A 12,414-nucleotide genomic window follows, 5' to 3' on the forward strand; every position below is an offset into this window, starting at 1 on the left:
TGTGGAGGAAATTGCATGTTGAAAGAAACTATCCATGATTTACGAACCTGACTGCAAAAAATTTCCAGGAGGAATGTAAGAGATGGGGATTAGGGGAAACTGGAATTTGACCACAGTAATCCCCTTCCCTGACCAAGAAACCTAATGGACCGTTTCATCCTGTGGACAATCTGATTAATGGGCACCATTTTTTAAAAAAAAAAATCTTGTAATTTTCTCGTCTCATGCTATTCTTGCCTTTATCCGAGTATAAAGTAGCCACGTCTTTGTGGTGAAAACTGGAAAAGCAATGATGCTGGATGAAAGCCAATTCAGTGAGAAATCACACTCCTAGGTATTAAGATAATATGAAATTGTAGGAGGAATAAGCAAAAGAATAGATAGGAAATATCAATGTCATCACCATCCATACAGATTAATAGGGCTTCAGACCAACACCACCCCCACATAAGATTTAACCCTTTAGGCCCCGTTTCGTAGATGCCTACTTCAATTTTTAGTTAGCAGTAATTATGTATTAGTGATCTTTATCTGTGATCCATAGTTACTGGTAACACAGACACATTATGTATTGGAGATCTAATTTCTTTTAACAAAAATGAGATGAATTTTTATGCATATATGAAAGATGGGAGCCTTCTGTTAACGAAATAACCATGTCCATATGGTCTGGCTAGGCCGGTAGTGAATATGAAAGTTTCCACCATACACTGCCAATCGACATGTTTGGCCCTAATGACATAATAATATTTCCATCATGTGCTACGCCTCGGCTTTCTTGGCTTCTGAAACTCAAGTGGGGCACACCATGTAAAATCATATCTAAAAACTCTGAAATCACGTGTTGTGGCCCACCTGAGTTTTGCAATGGTCTGGTTTTTTAGGGGTGCACTCATCTATGCATCTTCCTCTTAATGGATATACGCGTCCGAACTGTTACCTGTGATGTGGCCCACATGACTTTTGGATCAGCTTGGTCTTTGGGAGCCATGAGAAAAATGGCGGATGGAAAGGATGTTCTGCATATGCGTGGAAGACGATTGCCTCTTCTTTATTTTGGCCTTTCAAAAAAAAAAAAATCTTTTTTTGTTAAAAGAAGTTTGCTACATCTCAACATATTTCTATTTTTAGGTCTGGATTACAGCCGTTGGATTTGGGTTCCTTGCATTGATCCTGACCATTTATAAAATCTTCATAGATTCAATACTTGAAAATTCCTATCTATGTCAGATTCAAGACTTGGAAATCGTATCAATGTTCCACAAAACAACTATTGCATAATGGATTGCAATACTTCAATTCCAGAGTTTCTATCTCTGGACTACCGATCATGGTGAATTCTATCATATAAACAGTTTGGATTATTGAATCATGATCCAACTCAAACGAATTCTACCCCGGCCAGACCTGACCCACTTGAAATTCATCAATCCCAAGCCCCACCTGACCCGACCCACTTTATTGTGATTAGGTTGGTCTAAAGAAACGGGCCAAGTCACATACCAACCTGACCTGAAACCCAAAATAAATTAATAGAAGAGTTTAGATAATTATTTGATATATGTATGCATCCATCAATTGAGCTAGGCTGGGAATACCTTTATTCTCCATTCCCATTCCTTTCTTAAACTTGAGTTCGGTCCCTGCAAGTCAGGTCCAGTCGGCTCATAGAGTCCAGGTGAAGTAGGGGTAGCAATCGGCTAGGTTTGAGTCAGTATAGGTACCATTTCATACTTGCTGATGGGTACTACTCCCATACCCATTCCTAGGGCTGCCAACAAGGTGGCCTTGGGGTTGGCTTTGGCCTGGATTTTGAACTGTTTGGTTGGGGCCTATTCAAATTTTTGTTTTTGACAGTATTGAGCCAAGTCCATTGACAACCCTACCCACGCCATGCCTGAAATGAGTGCCCAAACCCGTATCGAATGTCAATTTAACACACACCATTGAAACTGAGATGGGGCCCACCATGGTGGTCGATTGCCGCCAAACCCATGTATGACCCACATGAGACCTGGGAGAGGTGAAAACATACATATCAACTTGATCCTAAAGCTACAGTGGGCTCACTGTAAGAAACAATGGTAAATGAATGTCCACTGTTGAAAGCTTCCTAGGACCCACCGTGAAATTTGTTTGACATCAAACCTGTTCACTATGTCACGTGTGACCCGTGTCGAGGGGATAACATAAATATCATCTAAACCAAAGATTAGTGGGTCCCACCACTTGGAACATTAGAGATTGAAGACCACCGTTGAAACCTGGTGGGGCCCGCCGTGATGTTTTGGGCCACCCCACCCGCCTATTGGGTCACGTGGACCTGGCATGGGTGAGCCCCATTTGTAACCTCCCTAGGCAATCACCGTGATACATATGTTCTACTAACCACCTGTTTTTCTAGTTTCACATGATGTGTTCAGAAAATCCTCTCCGTCCTCGGGAACAGTCTTGATTGAGAAAGCGGATTGCCTACCGCTCAGTAGCCAGTAGTTACTAGACGGTGCTCTATGGCCCCCACAATGATGTATGTGTTTTATCCACTCCATTCATCCATTTTTTCAGATCATTTTATGGTCAAAAACCAAAAATGACGACGATCCAAATCTCATATAGACCACACAATGGGAAACAATGGTGATTGAACACCCACCATTAAAAACTTCTTGGGGCCACAAAATTTTGGTTATAGTCAGGTCTCTGTGAACTAATTAACAGGTTGGATGGAAAATAAACATTACAATGGGCCCTAGGAAGTTTTTAATGGTGGGCATTCAATCACCACTATTTTCGTGTGGTGTGGTCCACTTGAGATTTGGATCTGCCTGGTTTTTGGGCTCATGCCCAAAAATGATATGGAAAATAGATGGACATAGTAGTATTTCCTGCACAAAGAACGCAAAAAACAAAGCAACCATCTCTGATTTTTTACCTTCATTACAGTTTCTTCCTTCCGCATATCAAATCCCTTGAAGAAGTACCTAATACATACAAACAAAAAAAATCAATTGTACTGTCATGGCTCTCAGGCAAAGATTCTCCATTGTACTGTCAGAATCTTTGGTGCTTCCAACCTCAGAATCGAACAGTGCCTTCTCGACTTGCCATTAGCTAACATGTTTGGAGCTGAAGCATGACATGGAATAGAACAGTTGTGCCTTTTAGAGTCAGCAGTTTGATTAAGCTATCACAAACAACTAATGTCGGAGACAATTCATGCATTCTAATTAGCACCAGATGTCAGCTTTGTGAAACATGGTTCTTTTAGTTGCTTTTTTTTTTAATTGCATAGAAAGATACTAAAAGCCAACAATAAGGGGGGGTAAAAAAAAAAGAAAAGAAAAACAACTCTCATGGCATCAATAGATAGAATGTTCGAATATCCTAACAGTAAGACACAAATAGGCTTTGCAAACCTCGGGTCCCAATTTGAGGGAAATAATCAAATCATGTAACCATAACCACTTTCTCCAGTCTAGCTGATGTGTTTCATTTGCACAAGTAGAAGCCATCGCTCCTTGCTCTTGTCTTATGCTCATTCCAAAAAACTTATCTAGCCTAAAGGATGTTTTGAAAAACACGTTGCTACTTTTTTACATACTTCATTTGGCTTTTGTGGAGAGAACTAGAAACATTTTATTTGGGGTTATCTTTTTGAATTATAAAGACAACATGCTTGGTAAATAACATCTAGATGGCATAGACTTTTTGCTTGCCAAGAAGGGGCATATTGCCCTCTATGGGTTGCGGGTTTCTTCATACTCTCTAAAGTGATTCCTCTTCTTTAATGAAGTCTAATTATTCATAGTAACAAATAAATAGAAACTATCAAACACAAGGATATGAATGACAAGTCTTCATAAGTGATGGTGAGAAATTGCTACAAACCTCAAAAGTAAACATTGTAAAACACAATTGACATAATGAGGCTACTAGCAAAGAGCATTGGCTTTGAAGTTCAAACCCAAGCATTCAAAATGATAAAATGAAAAAAAATAAATAAATAAATAAATAAATCCATGAGTGCATTTACTTACAGTTGAAGTCCCCTGGCCGATGACACCATGTTTGCAACTTAGATCAAGAGGCCTTTCCAGCAATCGCAAATACTAGTGCAAAAACAAAAAAATGCATACGAAGAGATGGCATATAATGGTAAATACACAAAACCAAGCATTGTAAGGGTCAGAGACACCCATATCCACAACAGCACAATGTTTTATATTCATCCATCAAATCACACACCTTGCATGTATAACTAGTATTTCTTACTCAATTTCTTTCTATCACTATGAATAGTTATCGTATGCCATACATGTCGTATAATATGCAAATTCACATGATTCTTACCACACAAAAGAATCAACCGTGTAGTCTCCGAAGACATTTAACAAAGGCTTAGAACGCAACATATGCTATTTAAGTTGAAACACTTTGACGCCATCTTCACTTGCGCCAACAAATGAATGTGAAAATACTTTTTACTAGCAAAACAAGCCCAATAAATGAAGGCATTCTACAAATCAGGTACTGGGATCATAGTCATGCTCCTAATAACACAAGCAAGAGACATAATGGAGCATAGACAAGAGAAATGGGAGCAATTACTTACTAGCAATAGCAAGAGCATCGTCACCCTAGGTAGAAAATTTCTATGAAAGGATCGCCCAAACAATCTATATCAAAGATCAAACTTTTTCCATTAAAGAATTGCCCAAATCAAGTTTTGTTTTTTTTTTTTTTAAGGGATGGGAAATTGAAGATTGGACCATATACGGTTAAGTGCACGCCCACCATGTGCACAAATAGTTTAGGAAGCAAGGTGACACCATCAAGGTTAGATTGCTCGCCGTCTTGATTCGACCTTGAAATCGAAAATATTTCTTGATGAGATTTTAACACTCCATTAGTGAGGAGTTCAAAAAAGTACCCTTACTATATAGAAGCAATTACTAAGTGAGTCTTCAGTTGACAAGATAAACAACTTTCTGCGACACACTTAAGGTCACTACCAATGAGCCCTAAGGACTTCTCAAAGAGAATAACTTTCAAAGGAGTTCAAAAAAACACCTTTACTATTAGAACTAGACGTCCTTCAAGTTAATTGGCCAAAAAAAAAACATCATTATGATGTGAAATAAACCAACAAACCATTGGATTCTTTAGTTTCAAAAGTAATATATTTTCTAAGCTCTGTTCAAAGTTAAGCTCTATGTAAAGTTCAGCATCTAAAGACTTCCTGTTACGCTATCTTCATTTTCTAAGCTCCTTCAAGTCTTTTCTTTTCTCTTTTTTGTAGTCTTGTTGTCGTTCTAATTTTGCTATAGCAATGATGACAAACACCACACTTGTGAATTTGGAATTTTCTTTTGTTTTTATAAAACATCATTATGATGTGAAATAACCAACAAACCATTGGATTCTTTAGTTTCAAAAGTAATATGTTTTCTAAGCTCTGTTCAAAGTTAAGCTCTATGTAAAGTTCAGCATTTAAAAACTTCCCGTTACGCTATCTTCATTTTCTAAGCTCCTTCAAGTCTTTTCTTTTCTCTTTTTTGTACTCTTTCTTGTCGTTCTAATTTTGCTATAGCAACAATGACAAACACCACACTTGTGAATTTGGAATTTTCTTTTGTTTTTATAACAACATGGTGTCCCCACCCCCTTTAAGGCGAGACTATTCCCTGTGAATGCACACAATCACCTACCAACCACGTACATCGGTAATCCACGGGAAGGGGAGCAAACCCACAACCAAAGCCAAACTCACGACAGGTAATCCACAGGGAGGAGAATCAAACTTGGAGTAAGCAATTTTTATACAAGGTCATATCGTCTACCCATATGAGGACTTCGATACTAACAAGGTTTTAACTAATTTGATCTAAATTTGCTCATAAAATTCTAGAGTTTAACATTTAATCCACAATTGATAGATACCACAATCCTCTTACTCGAATTCTAAATTTTTTCTCCTAGCCACTTGGACAATGGAAAGTATAGATTGGAATATAAAGAACAAAGGCTTTGATGTATTCATTTTATTTTAGCGTAGATTGTCCTTTGGTATTGTTCTTATCAATTTATTTCTTAATCATTAAAATTTTCCTAGTGTTTGATTCAGGCGCAGAATCCTTTTGAAGATGATGCATAAAATTTGTCAATTTTAAATGATGCCCCAGTATTTTCAGCTAAAAAAACATTTTGTTATGAATGACTTCCTAATCCTAGTGTCCTTATCCGAGCCTAACTTCATCTTTGGGTAAGAGTCTGACTGTTCTTATTTGTCTTGATCCTAATTAAAGATCAAGGGTTATTACTTTGATTCCATGGCTAATCAACCCTGGTGTAAAGTGGTGTGAGATTTTGCCTATTAAAGATAGTCCAATAAAAAGTAAGTCATGTGCACATTCATGGGACCTTACCCCATCGTCTAAGACAAACCAAAACCTGAAAATGATCACGGGGAAGGAGAAAAGTGATAAGAGGCAAGGCAGGATTTCTAATTTGAATAGGGGATGTAGATGGACTTTTTGGTCGAACGAACAACTGATAGGCAATCAGAGTCGGTCAACCAACACCTGATGATAAGCCCATTCTGGGGTTCAGGCTAGCCTAGCCCCTGATAGATCCATTTTGAAGAAAAATGAGATCTATATATTGAAGTTTGGGCCGAAGGCTTTGACTGGAAACATCATGCCGTTCATGTGATTCCGCTGGTCTAGGAGTAGTTCCCATGCTTCGGGAGTCACCACCGCAAAATATGATGACCTAATCAAGAGAGCTACAAGCTAGGCCACCCGGAGTGCGCTATAGTGCGCCCTACTAGATTGGGGCTCTGTTTTTCAGCAGATATGACGTCTCCCTATTAGTGACAGAGTGCATCGGAACTCACTAATAGGAAATGAGGGAAAAACAAAGTAATGCAAATAACGAAGTCGATCCGTTATTCATCGATACACGAAGCTCTCATTCAGTCGTTAAACATCACTAGCTTACACCTATAAGGGCGGTATGAAGTTCGAAAGGAATGGACGTGAGTAGGCTTAATAGTGAACGCAGAATTGAGGGTTTCAGGAGTCTCCAGATGTGAGGATTTAAATATTAAAAAAAAAAACGTACTTCCCTTAATACACCACGTGCATCGAGTAATCCACGGGAAAGGGAATCGAACTCATGTCTGTGGGGAGCAAACCCACGACCAAAGTCGTTCGCCCAAACTCATGACGGGTAATCCACGAAAAAGGGAATCGAACTCGTGTCTGTGGAAAGCAAGCCCACGACCAAAGCCATTATCCCGAACTCGTGTCTGTGGGGAGCAAACCCACGACCAAAGTCGTTCTCCCAACCTCGTGACCGGTAACCCGTAGAGAGGGGAAACGAACTCGTGTCTGTGGGGAGCAAACCCAAGACCAAAGCCATTCGCCCGAACTCGTGACGGGTTTTGGGATTTTTTTATTTTTTATTTTTAAAGATGGGGGTGTCCCTGTCCCTTTAAGGTGAGACCATTCCTTACAAATGCACGCAATCACTCGCCAACCACGTGCATCGGAAAATCCACGGGGAGGAAATCGAACTCAGTCGTTAAACGTCATGAGCATACGCCTATAGGGGCAGGATCAAGCTTGAAAGGAATGGACAGGCGTAGGCTTAATACCGAACACTGAAATTGAAGGTTAAAATTTCAAGAATATCCAACTGTGAGGATTAAAAACAAAAACTTTCCCTGATAAATAGGGTGAAGAACAGGGCAACGAGTCGAGTCGAACCAAGTTAGGGCTGAAGAGCTGACCCGACTCGCCCAACTCGGTACCAAGTCCAGCATGCCTGAACAGATCTAAGTCTAGGTCTAGCATGGACTAATCCAGACTGAGTCTGACCCAGTGACAGGTACCGAGTCAAGTCGAGTCAGCACCGCGTCGGGTCGGGTGTAGCGGGTCTCCAGATGTGGGGATTATAAATAAAAAACTTCCCAGTTACACCACGCGCATCAAGTAATCCACGGGGATGGGAATTGAACTCTTATCTGTGAGGAGCAAACCCACGACCAAAGTCATTCACCCAAACTCATAACAGGTAATCCGCGGGGAGGGGAATTAAACTCGTGTCTATGAGGAGCAAACCCACAACCAAAGTCGTTCGCCCCAACTCGTGATAGGTAATCCACGGGGAGGGAAATTGCACTTGTGTCTATGGGGAGCAAACCCATGACCAAAGTCATTCACCCAAACTTGTGACAGGTTTTGGGAAGGTTTTTTTTTATAACAACAGGGTGTCCCGGTCCCCGTCCCTTTTGGGAAGCGAAACCTCACATCTATCGAAGATCCAAGTAAAATGAGAAAAAAGGATTGGGGTAGGCTCATCCTTGAGTATGTATTTGACTATCCTTCTATTGGAGGTGAATGATATTCAGCATTTAGTGAAGTTGTGTATTGTGTGCTTAGGGTTATATGTGTAAACTGTCAAACCCTACTAAGATCAAGAGTATCCCAAAATAGGAAAGACACTTAGCATGAAGATTAGTTTGCCTCGAACAAAAATATCATACAGAAGTGGTGTTTTCAAATAATCAATTTTTTAAAGATCAAGAAGTTAATCTGTATATTGAATTTCATTTATTGACAAAAGGTCATTCCAACAACAAATTTGGGGCATTTAGTTTTCACCTACTAGGAAATCTTGCTCAAAAATCATCTTTAGTTTAGATTCTTCATACTTTTTACTTTTTTTTTTTTTTTTCATTTCTTCTTTATTTATGTCCTTCCTATTTGTTTTTCGTTTTGTATTTTTTGTAGTAAAACCTAAAACCAACAAAAGAATTTAGCTATGGCTCATTTCAAATTGCCTTCTTTTTTTTTCTTTTTTTTTTCACTTTTTAGAGAGCTTCATTAAAAGCCCACAAAATGCGCAAAAGAAAACAACCCACCTACACAATTGAAAAACATATGAGAGATTAGCATGATTAACAACTGGCTTTACATAAGAAGCCCAACCTAAAAAATACATTTAACTTCCCTAACGGCCACAACATGCGAAGAACTCCTATTCTAAAAACATCTCCTATATAGAAGCAATCTCCACAAAGCTTTCCCCACTTTTCCCACCCCTCCTGAATGCCAAACCACAGAAGGTCCGCAACAGAATTTGACTTCACCTAAGCTTGTATGGAGAGCATTGAGAAAGTAGTCCCACATCTTTCAAGCAAACATGCAATGAATGAAGAGGTGATTAATTGACTCTGCATCTCCCATACACATTATACATATTTTAGGAAGGGTAAGGGATCTTCTTTGCAAATTACTGATTGTCAACACTCTTTCTTCCCACAAGTCAAGCGAACATTGTCACCCATGGTGGAGCTCTGTATGACCATACAAAAAAAGAATAGACGTGGTAATTGATCATCTTCCCCATAGTTTCTTCCCCATTAACAATTAAAGGGCATTATCATTGTACATACTATATCACCTATTGGAATTTTTGGTAGACCTCATTAATATATTCATGTATATCTTCATACATCTCGTTCATTGAAATTAACCGCCATTTAAAAACATCCATCACAATGAACAACTAGAAGGCACTATCATTGTATATAATATATCACCAAAAACGACCTTAATGATATTTAGAGCATAGATCACTAAAAGCAACCCCAATCATATGAAGCGTTGGATCAGTAAGTATAAGCCAATCATATTAATGGTTCAAATTAATTGAAATGGCCCAAGCATGTCAAAGGTTTGCATCACCAGAAACCAGCATATCATATGAAGGGTTTGAATAAACCCTACCATATTAACGATTTGGATCGTTGAATATTGGCTAGTTTGATGAACAATTAGTCAAGAAAAATAACTACACTCCACACTTAACTATAAAAGACCGAAATATTATATGTCAAGATTGCTCCACTAACAATTTTTGTCCTTACCACATCCAATGAGGGCTATTAATAATCAATGGAATTGATTGGTGAACACAGGCCTCGGCATATATTGGTTCAGATCATTAAAATGGCCACAATGATATAAAGGGTTTGGATCACTTACAATAGGCCCAATCAAATGAACAATTTCAATCACTTGGAATGGCCCAACCATATCAAATATTCGTATGGGTGAAACAAGCCCTACCATATTAATTGGATCACTGAAAATAGGCCCTACCTTAATTTTTTTATAATGATAGCAGGCACCCTACAATATTAACGATTTGAATCACAAAATGTAGGCCCAATCATTAAGAGGGTCCTACAAAATTAAAGATGTGTATCACAGAGAACCAACCTCAAATATTACGAATTGATGAATCAACTTCACATATCCATTGGGATGGGTCATGGAAAGAGGCTTCGCTTCAATCATATGATGAGTTTAAATCACTACAAGCAGCACGAATCATATGATGCATTTGAATCATTGAATGGGCCGAATCATATAAGAAGTTCAAATCCGCCAAAATGGCCCATCCAAGAAAAGCAACTTCAATCATATGATGAGTTTGGATCGTCGAATGGGCCGAATCATATGAAAATTTTGGATCCACCGAATGGCCCAAGCATGTCAATGTTTTTTATCCATCGAAATGGCCCATGTCAAAGGTTTAGATCACTAGAAATGGGCCAAATCATATGAATTTGGGTTGTTGTAAAAAGAAACCTGACTATTTGAATTGTGTATCAAACTGAGGACGGTCCTACAAAATTAACGATGTGCATCACTGAGAACAAACATCAAATATTATGAATACAGGGATCAACTTAACATATTGATTGGGATGGGTCATGGAAAGAGTCTTCAATCATATGATGAGTTTAGATCACTAACAGTGGCACGAACCATATGATGCATTTGGATGGTTGAATGGGCCAAATCATATAAGAAGTTCAAATCCGCTAAATGGCCCAACACATGAAAGGTTTTGATCCATTGAAGTGGCCCAAGCATGTCAAAGGTTAGGATCAGTAGAGATGGGCCAAATCATATGAACAGTTTGAATCATTTGTAAAGCTGAAGAGGGTCCTTCAGAAATTTGGGTATGGATCAAACTTAGCAGATCCATTGCCAAGGATCATGAAAAGCAGCTTCAATCATATGATGAGTTTCGATCGTGACAAGCATCTTCAATCGTATGATGAGTTGGAATTGCCGAATAAGCTGAGTTATATGAACAATTTGGATCCACTGAATGGCCCAAGCATGTCAATGTTTTTTATCCATCGAAATGGCTCATGTCAAAGGTTGGGATCAATAGAAACAAGCCAAATCATACGAATTTGGATCGCTGTGAAAAGAACATTATAATTTGAATTGTTTATAAAACTGAAGAGGGTTCTACAAAATTAACGATGTGGATCACTGAGAACCAACCTCAAATATTATGAATAGATGGATCAACTTAACATATGGGTCATGGAAAGAGTCTTCAATCATATGATAAGTTTAAATCACTAACAGTAGAACGAATCATATCATGCATTTGGATTGCAGAAGGGGCCGAATGATACAAGAAGTCAAATCCGCTAAATTGGCCAAAGCACGTCAAAGGTTTTGACCCATTGAAATGGCCCAAGCATGTCAAAGGTTTGGATCACTAGAAATAGGCTAGATCATATGAACAGTTTGGATCATTGGTAAAGCAGAAGAGGGTCCTACAAAATTTAGGGCATGGATCAACTTAGCATATCCATGCCATGGATCATGAAAAGCAGCTTCAATCATATGATGAGTTTGGATCATGAAAAGAACCTTCAATCATATGATAAGTTTGGATCGCTAAATGAGCCGAATCATCTGAAAAATTTGGATCCACTGAATGACCCAGAATGTCAATGATTTTTATCCATCAAAATGGTCCATGTCAAAGGTCTAGATCACTATAAATGGGCCAAATCATATGAATTTGGATTGTTCTAAAAAGAAACTTGTTTCTTTGAATTGTGTATAAAACTAAAGACGATCCTACAAAATTAGGATGTGGATCAGTGAGAACCAGCCTCAAATATTACGAATAGATTTTTCAACTTAACATATCCATTGGGATGGGTCATGGAAAAAGGCTTCAATCATATGACGAGTTTAGATCACTAACAGCAGTACGAATCATATAAGAAGTTCAAATCCACTAAATGGCCCAACACATGAAAGGTTTTGATCCATTGAAATGGCCCAAGCATGTCAAAGGTTTATGATCACTACAGATGAGTCAAATCAAATGAACATTTTGAATCATTTGTAAAGCTGAAGAGGGTCCTACAAAATTTAGGGCATGGATCAACTTAGCAAATCCATTGCCATGGATCATGAAAAGCAGCTTCAATCATATGACGAGTTTGGATCGTGGACAAGCAGCTTCAATCGTATGATGAGTTGGAATTGCCGAATAAGTCGAGTTATATGAACAATTTGGATC

This window comes from Magnolia sinica, chromosome 18, assembly GCF_029962835.1.
Source record: "Magnolia sinica isolate HGM2019 chromosome 18, MsV1, whole genome shotgun sequence".
Lineage (NCBI taxonomy): Eukaryota > Viridiplantae > Streptophyta > Magnoliopsida > Magnoliales > Magnoliaceae > Magnolia > Magnolia sinica.